Below are 13,504 nucleotides of genomic sequence, written 5' to 3' on the forward strand. Positions count from 1 at the left end.
CTTGGTAATTCCTTGGAAATATGCTAATTTCTTGATTTTCAAAGAAACAAAATTGTGTTGTATTATCTACCACTGAAGCGGAATACATTTCAGCCGGTAGTTGTTGTGCACAAGTTTTATGGATAAAACAACAATTTTTTTTGTTATGGAATTGAAGTAGGTACCATTCCTATCAAGTGTGACAATACTAGTGCTATTTGTCTCACTAAAAATCCCATCCAATACTATAGAACTAAACACATTGAAATAAGACACCACTTCATTAGAGACCATGTCGCTAAGAAAGATGTAGTTCTAGAATTTGTTGATACTTTGCAACAATTAGCGGATATCTTTACAAAACCTTTAGACAAAGAAAGATTTTGGACACTTAGGAGAGAATTAGATTTAACTGACATATCTTCACTTAGTGTTTAAAATAATTTTAGCACTTTTAAGAATAAATGGAAAATGCTTATAATAGTAATTTTTGATTGCATTCATTGCTATTAGTTAGGGGGAGTTTATATTCTTTGGTGAAAATTAATTTTATGTTCAAATGTATTTTAAGGATTAATTTGATTGATTGAACATGATTAATTTTCAATATATGAGTTGCCAAATACCACTAGAGCTAATTAATTTAGCATTTTGAGTGTTTAAAACGGATTTTTGACATTTTTGTGCTTAATGCATCGATACACTTAATAGTGCATAGATGCATCCCTTTGAATGTGCATCGATACACCATGAAGGTGCACCTATGCATGCCTTGAATGTGCATCAATGCATCCGTCGGGTTTTGGGTTTAAAAGGCTTATTTTCTTATTTGTTTCAAACCCTAAAACTAAACCCTCACCAACTATACGCCTATCTTCCTCTCTAAATTCTCCTTGTGCTCAAAATCAAAAAATATTTGTCGGAATCTTCGAGCTTTTCATCTCTATATCCTGCTAACTTCATTAAATCGTGCAAAACAACTTCTCATTCTCATCAATCCAAAATTTTCAAGGTATTTTTCTAAAAACCTCTATTTTATCCTATTTTGATTTTAGAACTAGTTTAGATTAGTTCTAGGATGAACATTATATTAGGCATTGACTGTTTGGTGATTAGAAACTAGATTTTACAACAAATTTCGTCAAAAACACACAATATTTTAAAATTTTATTTAAAATTCGAAATAAAAAAATCGAAAATCTTTTGATTTATTTAGATGTTTTTGACTTAATTATGTTGTTTTCATGAAAACTATACATATTATTTTTTAAAAAAAAATTATTTTCAAATAGTTTTCAAAACCTTGCCCATTAGGATTTAGTTTAGAGAACCTTAGATTATTGCAGACTCAATTAAGTTTTGGGATTAATTAAATTGCATACATGTGTTTTTCAAATTATAGGTTACATTCCTTATTCGACTCCTTAAATCATGTCAAATCCTAAACGCCATAGGACCTCTTCTAGTCGTTCTACCCGACCTCCTAATCTCGTTCCTCCTCTACCTACAAATCTTATAGGATCCTGTTTTAATATGCCTGAACATCGTAGAGACGACTTGTACCATAGGTACATGAATTCTTTCCAATCTTATAGAATCCGGGAAGAGCGTATTCGTTCTGTTCAAGCCATGATTGTTATTGACTTCGAATACCTTCCGATTCTCAAAACATGGAAGTTTGATAAAATGTTTCACCTCAAACCTATCGTCTATCATCAGTTAGTCCGCGATTTCTACTCTGATGCGGTATGTATTCAAAACCAGACTCAATGTGGGATTATAGCAATCAGATCCTACCTTTTAGGACAATATATTAATATTGACTCCGAGATTATACGTTCACATTTTGGGCTAGATGACGATGGTTTATATAATAAGAAAGAAACTGTGGAATATCCCTATGTTCCAAATGCTAGTGTTAGTGATAACTCCGTAAAAAACCATATTTTGGGGGCCTTTTAACTTAAGTTATTGAATGTTTAAAGGCTCATTTAGGACCATGTAGATGTATTTAGAAGCATTTAGTTGCATGTGGTGGATTTCAGTTTTCCATGGCATTTTATTTTTCAACGATGTTACTTTATGGGAAATGTACTTGTCTGATGATGTACAGGTATTGAGAGCAAGGAAAAGAAGAAAAAAATGCCGTGATATAAGGAGATTGCTGAGCAAAATTAATTTGCCAAGTTCATCCGGCATTTCGAAAGTGCTTAAAGTGCAAGAAGATATTTTTGAAGCCAGTTGTATCTGACTGTCTGAGAGCTCTGCCCGAGAAATCCACCTTGAAGATCCGCCTGGAGGGATAAGCGCTCTGCCCGTCGGTTCTGCTGATGACGCCACCTGACCCTGCAGATCCTGCCTGTCCTTGGGCGTCTGCCACGAGATTATGTCGGTCACTCATGCCAGCTACCCAGGCTGTTTAATCACCTGTCTTGCCCGACTCCCAAGCAAAGTAACCATGGTTTGGGAAAGTCAACTCTTAGTTCAAGGCTTAATTTTCCCCTATAAATAGAGGATGAAGCCACATTGTTAGAGACTTTGGTTCCACCCAGATTTGAGCTAAAAAAAGTTAGAGAGAGAAGGTCTCAAAGTTAAAAATTTTGGTCGGCAAATAAAAATAGGAAAAGGAGGGAAATTTTTAACTATTTGACTTTTGACTTGGGATTAGTTTTCTTTTTACTTTCATTTTGTTTCTTTCCCGCCTAGGCCCCATTTTTTTATTTAACATTTCCCCACAAAATCCTCATTTTGTTTGTATCTTCATTTCACTTTTACTTTATCTTTTTACTTTAACTTTCTCTCATCTTCTTCCTCCCTTCTTGTTGACCGAACCTCCATAGCCGGCAACCCAAGTTTTTCTTCTTAGTTCCTTTGTGTGTTCTCATCATGGTCCGTTCCCGTCCCCCTACGCCACCTTCGCCACTGCGATTTATTGATGATTCTGCCCGCGAACGGTTCCAAACACTCAAAAACCGCCGAGTCTTTTTCGAGTTGGGATTTGTCTTCTCTGAGGAGGAAGATGCAACCTTAGGGAGTGAGGTTCTCAACGTTGTCACCACGCATAAGTGGCAGAAATTTTCCAAGAATCCCACAGCCGTCAACGCCACTCTAGTGAAGGAGTTTTACTCCAATATATCCGAGTTACACTAGCATGCCGTGACTGTTCACGTCATTTCTATTAGTTTTACTCCTTCTGTAATTAATCGTTATTTTAAACTGTAGGTTGTTGAAGACCAGCATGATAGTTTTGTTCAAGATGCTGACAATGAAACTTACCAAGGCATACTGGAAGATCTCTGTCTTCCGGACACACAATGGAATGGGCAGCAAATGAGCCTCAAGACCGTGGACCGGGAGAGGCTCCTTCTACAAGTGAAGTTATGGAATCATTTCATGAAGCACAAACTCTTACCCACTTCCCACAACACGACCGTGTCTTGCCAGTGAATGCTTCTGCTTTATTCTATCATCTTTGGGTGAGCCATTGATGTAGGGAAAATTATAGTGGAACAGGCTCATTTGTGCCTGAAGCCCTGCAAGTGCCTTGGTATTTTAAATCTCATCACCGCATTATGCCGTAAAAAGAAGGTCCCCGAAGAAATGTTTGATGAGTTTTAGTAAGTATTGCTGGGATCACCAAAGTGAAAATCCCTTTGTTATTGGGATTGAAGGAAGCAAAGGGGAAGGAAAAAGAGGCATCCACATCTCGCGTTTCACCATCTCCATATGCCAAGACAAATTCAGATGCCCTGGAGCAGGTAGTCCAGCGCACTCAAGATCATGTTGGGCAACTGTCTGACAAACTAATGATATATTTTGCCTGTGCCAAACATCGAGATGAATTTTTCACCAATGCCTTGATGGAATTTCTCACCATTCCTATCTTCCTGGACATACTCATGCCACCGAATGAGGATACCGAGGCATCTGCAGATGCACCTTGTCCTGCCCATACCGATGCCCCTCAATTGCATGGTGTAGAGAGTCCCTAGCCTGCTGAACCTGAAGAGCCTGCTAACGCTGAAGAGACCGATGACCCTGACCCCGTCCATGTTGTAGCACCCGATGCAGATCAAGAAGCCAACCTCCAACTCGCTAATATCTCGGACCCAACACAACTTGTTGAACCTTTGGCAGTAAAACACCCTGAAGTACCACAATCCACTGAGTCAACCGAGGAGTCAAATTCGAGATGCCACGGCAAGCTCCTTTGCATAGGAGCTGATGTCGCCTTATGAAGTCATCTCAGCATCAGGATCCCCCATTCCTAGTAGTTCCAGAAGGACCTAGCAATCCTCTAGCCACACCTGCGTCTGACTCAGAGCACTCTAGCCCCGCCAAGCTACGAAAGCGCACTCGCCACGCACTCGCTGCACCATCACCCGCTTAAGCCAAGGTATCTTGCATTTACATTACATTCATAGCATTTTTTGTTTTCTTTAGTTTTAGTAAGCATTGGGGGCAATGTTTCTCTTAAGTTTGGGGGAAGTAGGGTTCTCTAGTAGTAAATTAAAAATGCCATGACTTTTGTAATTGCCTGAATAGTTTTATGTAATTAGTTAAGGATGCCCAATGATGATGAATTTGATGGCTAGGATGAAATATACATAACTGGTTGAGGATGATAGAACCAACTTTAGGACTTGCTTCTTTGAAACCTTTGATTATACGGTTGTATGTTTTATATGCTTAAGAAACTTAGAAAATTTTTATAAGAGAATTCTTAGAATGTCTTGGTATAAAACTTTGACTCCCGTTTCTTTGCTATAAAAAAAAGAGTTTGAAGTTATGAATAAATGCCTAGGCATATATGTAGAGGGACACTCCTCTATGCCATGGCATATGAGTGAATGAAAGATGTCATGGAATGACTTTATCTGACTAGCTCGGGGGTGGAAGATATGCTCCCTTTCACCTAGAGTGTGGGATGGTAGAGTGATGGGCTGACTCCCCTCGTAGCATAACTAATAAAAAGAAAAGAAAGGCAAAGTGAGAGCTGATTTAGAAAATGTCATGGCAAATTAAAGAAAGCTTGCATAGAAAATTATTAAGTTTGTTAAGCATGGATTGGATACAAACACGCACTCACTCACACAAAGAATCTTACCCTAGGGGACAGTACTAGATTTCTTGACCTAGTCTAGCATGTTGAAGCCATATGTGCTGAGGGCTGAAATTTTATTCCATGAAACTATTTGGCTTCTGAACTTGTCATGGTATCTTTGTTTTGCTTATTACTATCCATTGCTTGAGGACAAACAATATCTTAAGTTTGGGGGTGTGATAACTCCGTAAAAAACCACATTTTGGGGGCCTTTTAATTTAAGTTATTGAATGTTTAAAGGCTTATTTAGGACCATGTAGATGCATTTAGAAGTATTTAGTTGCATGTGGTGGATATCAGTTTGTCGTGGCATTTTATTTTTACAGCGGTGCTACTTTATGGGAAAAGTACTTGTCTGGTGATGTGCAGGTATTGAGAGCAAGGAAAAGAGGAAAGAAAATGCCGTGATATAAGGAGATTACTGAGCAAAATGAATTTTCCAAGCTCATCCGGCATTTCGAAAGTGCTTAAAGTGCGAGAAGATATTTTTGAAGCCAACTGTATCCGATTGTCCGAGAGCTCTGCCCGAGAAATCCACATCGAAGATCCGCCTGGAGGGATCGGTGCTCTGCCCTCCGGTTCTGCTGATGATGCCACCTGACCCTGCAGATCCTGCCTATCCTTGGGCGTCTGCCACGGGATTATGCCGGTCACTCATGCCAGCTACCCAGGCTATTTAATCACCTGTCTTGCCTGACTCCCAAGCAAAGTAACCATGGTTTGGGAAAGTCAGCTCTTAGTTCAAGGGTTAATTTTCCCCTATAAGTAGCGGATGAAGCCACATTGTTAGAGACTTTGGTTCCACCCAGATTTGAGCTAAAAAAAGTTAAAGAGAGAATGTCTCATCTCTCTCTGTCAATCCTACTTGCCGTGGCATTTCTCCATGACAAGTCGGAGGGAGAGGCGTCCTGAGCATCCGAGAAGAGCCAGTTCGCTAGGAGCAGTGCTTGGTGGTCAAGGGAAGCATTGGGCTGTGCACGTCGAAGGCTTTCTCTCCTCCCTTAGTTCTTTGCTTTCATATTTTGTTATTGGGTTGTAAGGAACGAATGATACTTGCTTTTTGCTTGTTTATTTCGAACCCCACCATGAATTAATCCTATTTGGTGGGAGTTCACTTGGATGTTTAAGTTTTTATTTCAATGAATGGTTACTTTGCTATTCTTTAATATGTTTTGTTTATGAAACTTAATATTTGAGGTTATGGGAGCTATGAGAGTAGCCTTTCCTTAGAAGATGCTTAGGGTTCGAGAGAATGCATTGGAAAAAATATCTTTAGTCTTCGAGAGAAGCTAGGGAAGAATTTTGGTCGGCAAATGAAAACAGGAAAAAGAGGGAAATTTTTAACTATTTGACTTTTGACTTGGGATTAGTTTTCTTTTTACTTTCATTTTGTTTCTTTCCCGCCTAGGCCCCATTTATTTTATTTAACATTTCCCCACAAAATCCTCATTTTGTTTGTATCTTCATTTCACTTTTACTTTATCTTTTTACTTTAACTTTCTCTCATCTTCTTCCTCCCTTCTTGTTGACCAAACCTCCATAGCCGACAACCCAAGTTTTTCTTTTTAGTTCCTTTGTGTGTTCTCATCATGGTCTGTTCCCGTCCCCCTGCGCCACCTTCGCCACCGCGGTTTATTGATGATTCTGCCCGCGAACGGTTCCAAACACTCAAAAACCGCCGAGTCTTTTTCGAGTTGGGATTTGTCTTCTCTGAGGAGGAAGATGCAACCTTAGAGAGTGAGGTTCTCAATGTTGTCACCACGTATAAGTGGCAGAAATTTTCCAAGCATCCCACAGCCGTCAACGCCACTCTAGTGAAGGAGTTTTACTCCAACATATCCGAGCTACACTAGCATGCTGTGACTGTTCACGTCATTTCTATTTGTTTTACTCCTTTTGTAATTAATCGTTATTTTAAACTGTAGGTTGTTGAAGACCAGCATGCTAGTTTTGTTCAAGATGCTGACAATGAAACTTACCAAGGCATACTGGAAGATCTCTGTCTTCCGGACACACAATGGAATGGGCAGCAAATGAGCCACAAGACCGTGGACCGGGAGAGGCTCCTTCTACACGTGAAGTTTTGGAATCATTTCATGAAGCACAAACTCTTAGCCACTTCCCACAACACGACCGTGTCTTGCCAGTGAATGCTTCTGCTTTATTCTATCATCTTTGGGTGAGCCATTGATGTAGGGAAAATTATAGTGGAACAGGCTCATTTGTGCCTGAAGCCCTGCAAGTGCCTTGGTATTTCTAAATCTCATCACCGCATTATGCCATAAAAAGAAGGTCCCCGAAGAACTGTTTGATGAGTTTTAGTAAGTATTGCTGGGATCACCAAAGTGAAAATCCCTTTGTTATTGGGATTGAATGAAGCAAAGGGGAAGGAAAAAGAGGCATCCACATCTCGCGTTTCACCATCTCCACATGCCAAGGCAAATTTAGATGCCCTGGAGCAGGCAGTCCAGCACACTCAAGATCATGTTGGGCAACTGTCTAACAAACTGATGATATATTTTGCCTATTCCAAACGTCGAGATGAATTTCTCACCAATGCCTTGATGGAATTTCTCACCATTCCTGTCTTCCCGGACATACTCATGCCACCGAATGAGGATGCCGAGGCATCTGCAGAAGCACCTTGTCCTGCCCATACCGATGCCCCTCAATTGCATGGTATAAAGAGTCCCTAGCCTACTGAACCTGAAGAGCCTGCTAATGCTGAAGAGACAGATGACCCTGACCCCGTCCATGTTGTAGCACCAGATGCAGATCAAGAAGCCAACCTCCAACTCGCTAATATCTCGGACCCAACACAACTTGTTGAACCTTTGGCGGCAAAACACCCTGAAGTACCATAATCCACTGAGTCAACCGAGGAGTCAAATTCGAGATACCACGGCAAGCTCCTTTGCGTTGGAGCTGATGTCGCCTTATGAAGTCATCTCAGCATCAGGATCCCCAGTTCCTAGTAGTTCCAAAAGGACCTAGCAATCCTCCAGCCACACATGCGTCTGACTCAGAGCACTCTAGCCCCGCCAAGCTACGAAAGCGCACTCGCCGCGCAACCGCTACACCACCACCGGCTTAAGCCAAGGTATCTTGCATTTACATTACATTCATAGCATTTTTTGTTTTCTTTAGTTTTAGTAAGCATTGGGGCAATGTTTCTCTCAAGTTTGGGGGAAGTAGGGTTCTCTAGCAGTAAATTAAAAATGCCATGACTTTAGTAATTGCCTGAATAGTTTTCTGTAATTAGTTAAGGATGCCCAATGATGATGAATTTGATGGCTAGGATGAAATATACATAACTGGTTGAGGATGATAGAACCAACTTTAGGACTTGCTTCTTTGAAACCTTTGATTATACGGTTGTATGTTTTACATGCTTAAGAAACTTATAAAATTTTTATAAGAGAATTCTTAGAATGTCTTGGTATAAAACTTTGACTCCCGCTTCTTTGCTATAAAAAAAGAGTTTGAAGTTATGAATAAATGCCTAGGCATATCTGTAGTGGGACACTCCTCTATGCCATGGCATATGAGTGAATGAAAGATGTCACGGAATGACTCTATCTGACTAGCTCGGGGGTGGAAGGTATGCTCCCTTTCACCTAGAGTGTGGGATGGTAGAGTGATGGGCTGACTCCCCTCGTAGCAGAACTAATAAAAAGAAAAGAAAGGCAAAGTGGGAGCTGATTTAGAAAATGTCATGGCAAATTAAAGAAAGCTTGCATAGAAAATTATTAAGTTTGTTAAGCATGGATTGGATACAAACACGCACTCACTCACACAAAGAATCTTACCTTAGGGGACAGTACTAGATTTCTTGACCTAGTCTAGCATGTTGAAGCCATGTGTGCTGAGGGTTGAAATTTTATTCCATGAAACTATTTGGCTTCTGAACTTGTCGTGGTATCTTTGTTTTGCTTATTACTATCCATTGCTTGAGGACAAACAATATCTTAAGTTTGGGGGTGTGATAACTCCATAAAAAACCACATTTTGGGGGCCTTTTAATTTAAGTTATTGAATGTTTAAAGGCTTATTTAGGACCATGTAGATACATTTAGAAGTATTTAGTTGCATGTGGTGGATATCAGTTTGTCGTGGCATTTTATTTTTACAGCGGTGCTACTTTATGGGAAAAGTACTTGTCTGGTAATGTGCAGGTATTGAGAGCAAGGAAAAGAGGAAAGAAAATGCCGTGACATAAGGAGATTGCTGAGCAAAATCAATTTTCCATGTTCATCCGGTATTTCGAAAGTGCTTAAAGTGCGAGAAGATATTTTTGAAGCCAGCAGTATCCGACTGTCCGAGAGCTGTGCCCGAGAAATCCACATCGAAGATCCACCTAGAGGGATCGGTGCTCTGCCCTCCGGTTCTGCTGATGACGCCACCTGACCCTGCAGATCCTGCCTATCCTTGGGCATCTGCCACGGGATTATGCCATTCACTCATGCCAGCTACCCAGGCTATTTAATCACCTGTCTTGCCTGACTCCCAAGCAAAGTAACCATGGTTTGGGAAAGTCAACTCTTAGTTCAAGGGTTAATTTTCCCCTATAAATAGCGGATGAAGCCACATTGTTAGAGACTTTGGTTCCACCCAGATTTGAGCTAAAAAAAGTTAGAGAGAGAATGTCTCATCTCTCTCCGTCAATCCTACTTGCCGTGGCATTTCTCCTTGACAAGTCGGAGGGAGAGGCGTCCTGAGCATCCGAGAAGAGCCAGTTCACTAGGAGCAATGCTTGGTGGTCGAGGGAAGCATTGGGCAGTGCACGTCGAAGGCTTTCTTTCCTCCCTTAGTTCTTTGCTTTCATATTTTGTTATTGGGTTGTAAGGAATGAATGATACTTGCTTTTTGCTTGTTTATTTCGAACCCCACCATGAATTAATCCTATTTGGTGGGAGTTCACTTGGATGTTTAAGTTTTTATTTCAATGAATGGTTGCTTTGCTATGCTTTAATCAGTTTTGTTTATGAAACTTAATATTTGAGGTTGTGGGAGCTATGAGAGTAGCCTTTCCTTAGAAGGTGCTTAGGGTTCGAGAGAATGCATTGGCAAAAATATCTTTAGTCTTCGAGAGAAGCTAGGGAAGAACTATATAAACAAAGGGCTCTAGGTAGAAACTAGGCCTAATACACCTTAGAGATAAGGATAGGATTTCATTCGACTAAAAGGAGTAGAGTATAGCTGATAGGTTAGATGTTAATGCTGCCAAAAAAAGGTATTGCCGAGACATATCTTGTTATCTGGACCAATAGGATCACTGCTGGGGTTTACGATAATTGGAATTGACAGGGCATCTTTAATATGTCGAGTCCCTTACTAGAGATAGCATAGGGCACCTTAGTAGACTCTGTCGGGCAGGCTAGGCATAGAAGAAATACCATTCAGAGAAATAGACTTAGATTTTCCTAGTGACTCCTATCATTCATTTCCATAGCTGCTTGTCGTGTGAGAAAGCTAAAGTCCTATATATTAAATCTAGTATTTGCATTTTATTTTTCCTTGGCATTTACATTTGTTTGCATGCATTACAATTTCATTTGCCACGATATATCTAATTACTACCACACCACCATCATTTTATTTACTCATCAGTCATTCCATTTTACCACAACATTATCATTTGTATATACCATCACTAACTTTACTTAGGTGACAAAGTAAAGTTCCTTGACAAACCTATTTAACTTCTCCAATTCCCTATGGAGACGATACTCTACTTATCACTTTATTACTTGTTCGATTGTGTATACTTGCACACATCTGCACTCATATTCAGTACTCACAAAGAGTGGGCAGTTAGTACTCTACGATCTCATCACGATCGTCTTCTTCATTTGATGATCTCTTGGTGGTTTAGACCATCCGAAGGTAGGTACTCCACTCTTCGTACTAGGGATTTATGGTGGATGCACTGTATCAAGAATAAGAACAAAATAAATTTGCCACACATTATATTTAGTGAGCTAGTGGACACCACAAACATTATTCCTTCCAAACATGTCGAAACATTATTTTATGGATGTCTTCTTAGTAACCTTTTTATCAAACTCAGTCTTAACGTCTCTCTTGACAATCCATCCCTTTCCAAAACCAAATCAATCTCACCTCATTGAAGAAAGCTGATTGGAAGTAGGACGAGGAAACTGGTCAATGGGTCTTTCGACCCTCTAAGCAAACCCCGGGAGCGAGTTCTTCACGAGCTCCTCCTGCTCCTAGCTCCTCTCGTACTCCACCGGCACCAGCTGCAGATGATGATCCCGAGCTTCAAGGATTATTTCAAGACATTGACGATCTCGACAATGTGCCGGCACCATAAGAGGATCAAGTGCCTCCATATTTTCGTTCGTTTTTGGAGACATTTGATCTACGGTTTGCTTCCATCGAATCCCATTTGACTGCTAACAACGAAGCCGTGAATCATCGCTTAGACGCCTTGGAAGCTCAATAAATCGAGTTTCAACGGAAGATGCTTGCACGTATGGATGCTCTCTCTCTTGAGATGCAAGCACGATTTCTTCATCCTCCCGATCCTCCGATGGAGTAGATTATTTTTCCTTTTTATGCTTTCTTGGATTTAAAACTTGGATTGATTTTGATGTTTCTGGATTGTTTATTTTGGATGATTGAATGTTTGGATTAATGTTTTGGTTGTTTTGGCTATAAGAACTTAATACATATATGTTTAGTTTGGTTTGAATTTTCTTTTGCATCATTAGACATATATGACCAATTTACCATTTCAAATTCGATATGAATATTGATTATGAAACTAATGGCTAACCTTTCTCTTGATCTTTGATCTTAGTAGCTTAAGTTATATATATTTATAATCAATTGGCTATGTTTTTCAAAACCTTGTTTCAAACGTTTTAAAGTCTTTTTGATTTAACAAAAAATGGGGAAAAATGTTAAAGGGGAGAAGTGTTAGAGTAAGGGGGAGTAATTTTTCAAAATTTAAAAATTGATTTAAAATTTTTAGAAAATCTTAAAATTACTAAAATGTTTTGTTATATCAAAAAGGGGGAGATTGTTGAAAACATTTTTGACGTTTCGATATAACAAATTAAGTTAAATGAATTTTAAGATTTTACAAATGATTTTCTGAGTATATTCGATTTAATTACTCGAATATCAAATTATTACTCCAAGTCTTTCAAGATCAATTTCAAACCTTACTAAATGTGTAAAATTGTGTTTTATACTTACAATATTTTTAAAACAATTTTCACAAAGTATTTTGAACCAAAATCAAGCCTAAAATCAATTTTTCAAAGGGATGCACCGATGCACCAATCCATGCATCGATGCACCAATGAGTAAATTGATCATCGAATGCAGTTTATGCATCGATGCACTCTCCATGCATCGATGCACTCAGGTTTTAATGAAACATCGAATGCATTTTATGCATCGATGCACACACCATGCATCGATGCACTTAGGCTTATTCAAAACATCGAATGCATTTTATGCATCGATGCACACTTAGTGCACCGATGCACTAAGTGTTCCAATGGTCAAAATATTTGAATTTTACACTTGATGCACCAATGCACCTTGTGTATGCATCGATGCACTGACGCTCCCAACTAATTTTATTAATTGTTTTCATACTTAAATGGATCTATTAGACTCCACTAATCATCCCCAACATTCAGAATCAATTGAATGAGTATTTAAACAAGTTCTGAAGCCATTGATCAAGAAGAAATCATTGAGAAACAAGAGAGAAAGCATCAAACACCAAGTTTGTGCAAATCAAGCCAATTTTCCTTCAATATTCATTTTGCTTTCAAGAACACAATTTGTGCTCATTTGTAATTATCTTTGAGTGTTCTTGTCTTGTTTTAGAATTGTGCAAACATATTGTCTTGTGAGGTTTTCCTTGTAAGTTTGCAAATTTGTGTATTTCTCTTTGAAAAAGAGTGTGCTCAAGAATTGGGGTATAATTCTTGAGGGAGTTGTAAGGTTACTCTTTGTCCTCAAAAGAAAGAACAAATTAGTGAATTTGTTGGAAAATCCTTAGTGTGGATAGCTAAGGTAGTGGATGTAGACTTTGGTTGAGAAAGTCGAACCACTCTAAATCGCTGTGCAAATTACTTTCAATTTTCTGCAAAAGCTTCCACCAACTTTTTAATTGCCAATTCACCCCCTCTTGGCTGATTCCATCGATCGATTAGCTCAACACATCTTTTGGATGGCCAAAAGTGATGTATTTTGAATCTGTGCTTTGAATGATTATGTCCCTTGGCATGCCAAAAGTCATGTCCATTGGATCATAAAAAATCATAATTTTATGTTCTTGAAGGGTCACGTCCGTTAAGCCTTTATGAGTAACGTCTCTTGACTCTTTCCCTTGATAAATTGTGTCCTTTGAATCGTCCTTGCCATCACAAATTGATA

Source organism: Hibiscus syriacus, unplaced genomic scaffold (genome assembly GCF_006381635.1).
Source record: "Hibiscus syriacus cultivar Baekdansim isolate YM2019G1 unplaced genomic scaffold, ASM638163v2 tig00116937_pilon, whole genome shotgun sequence".
NCBI classification, from domain to species: Eukaryota; Viridiplantae; Streptophyta; class Magnoliopsida; order Malvales; family Malvaceae; genus Hibiscus; species Hibiscus syriacus.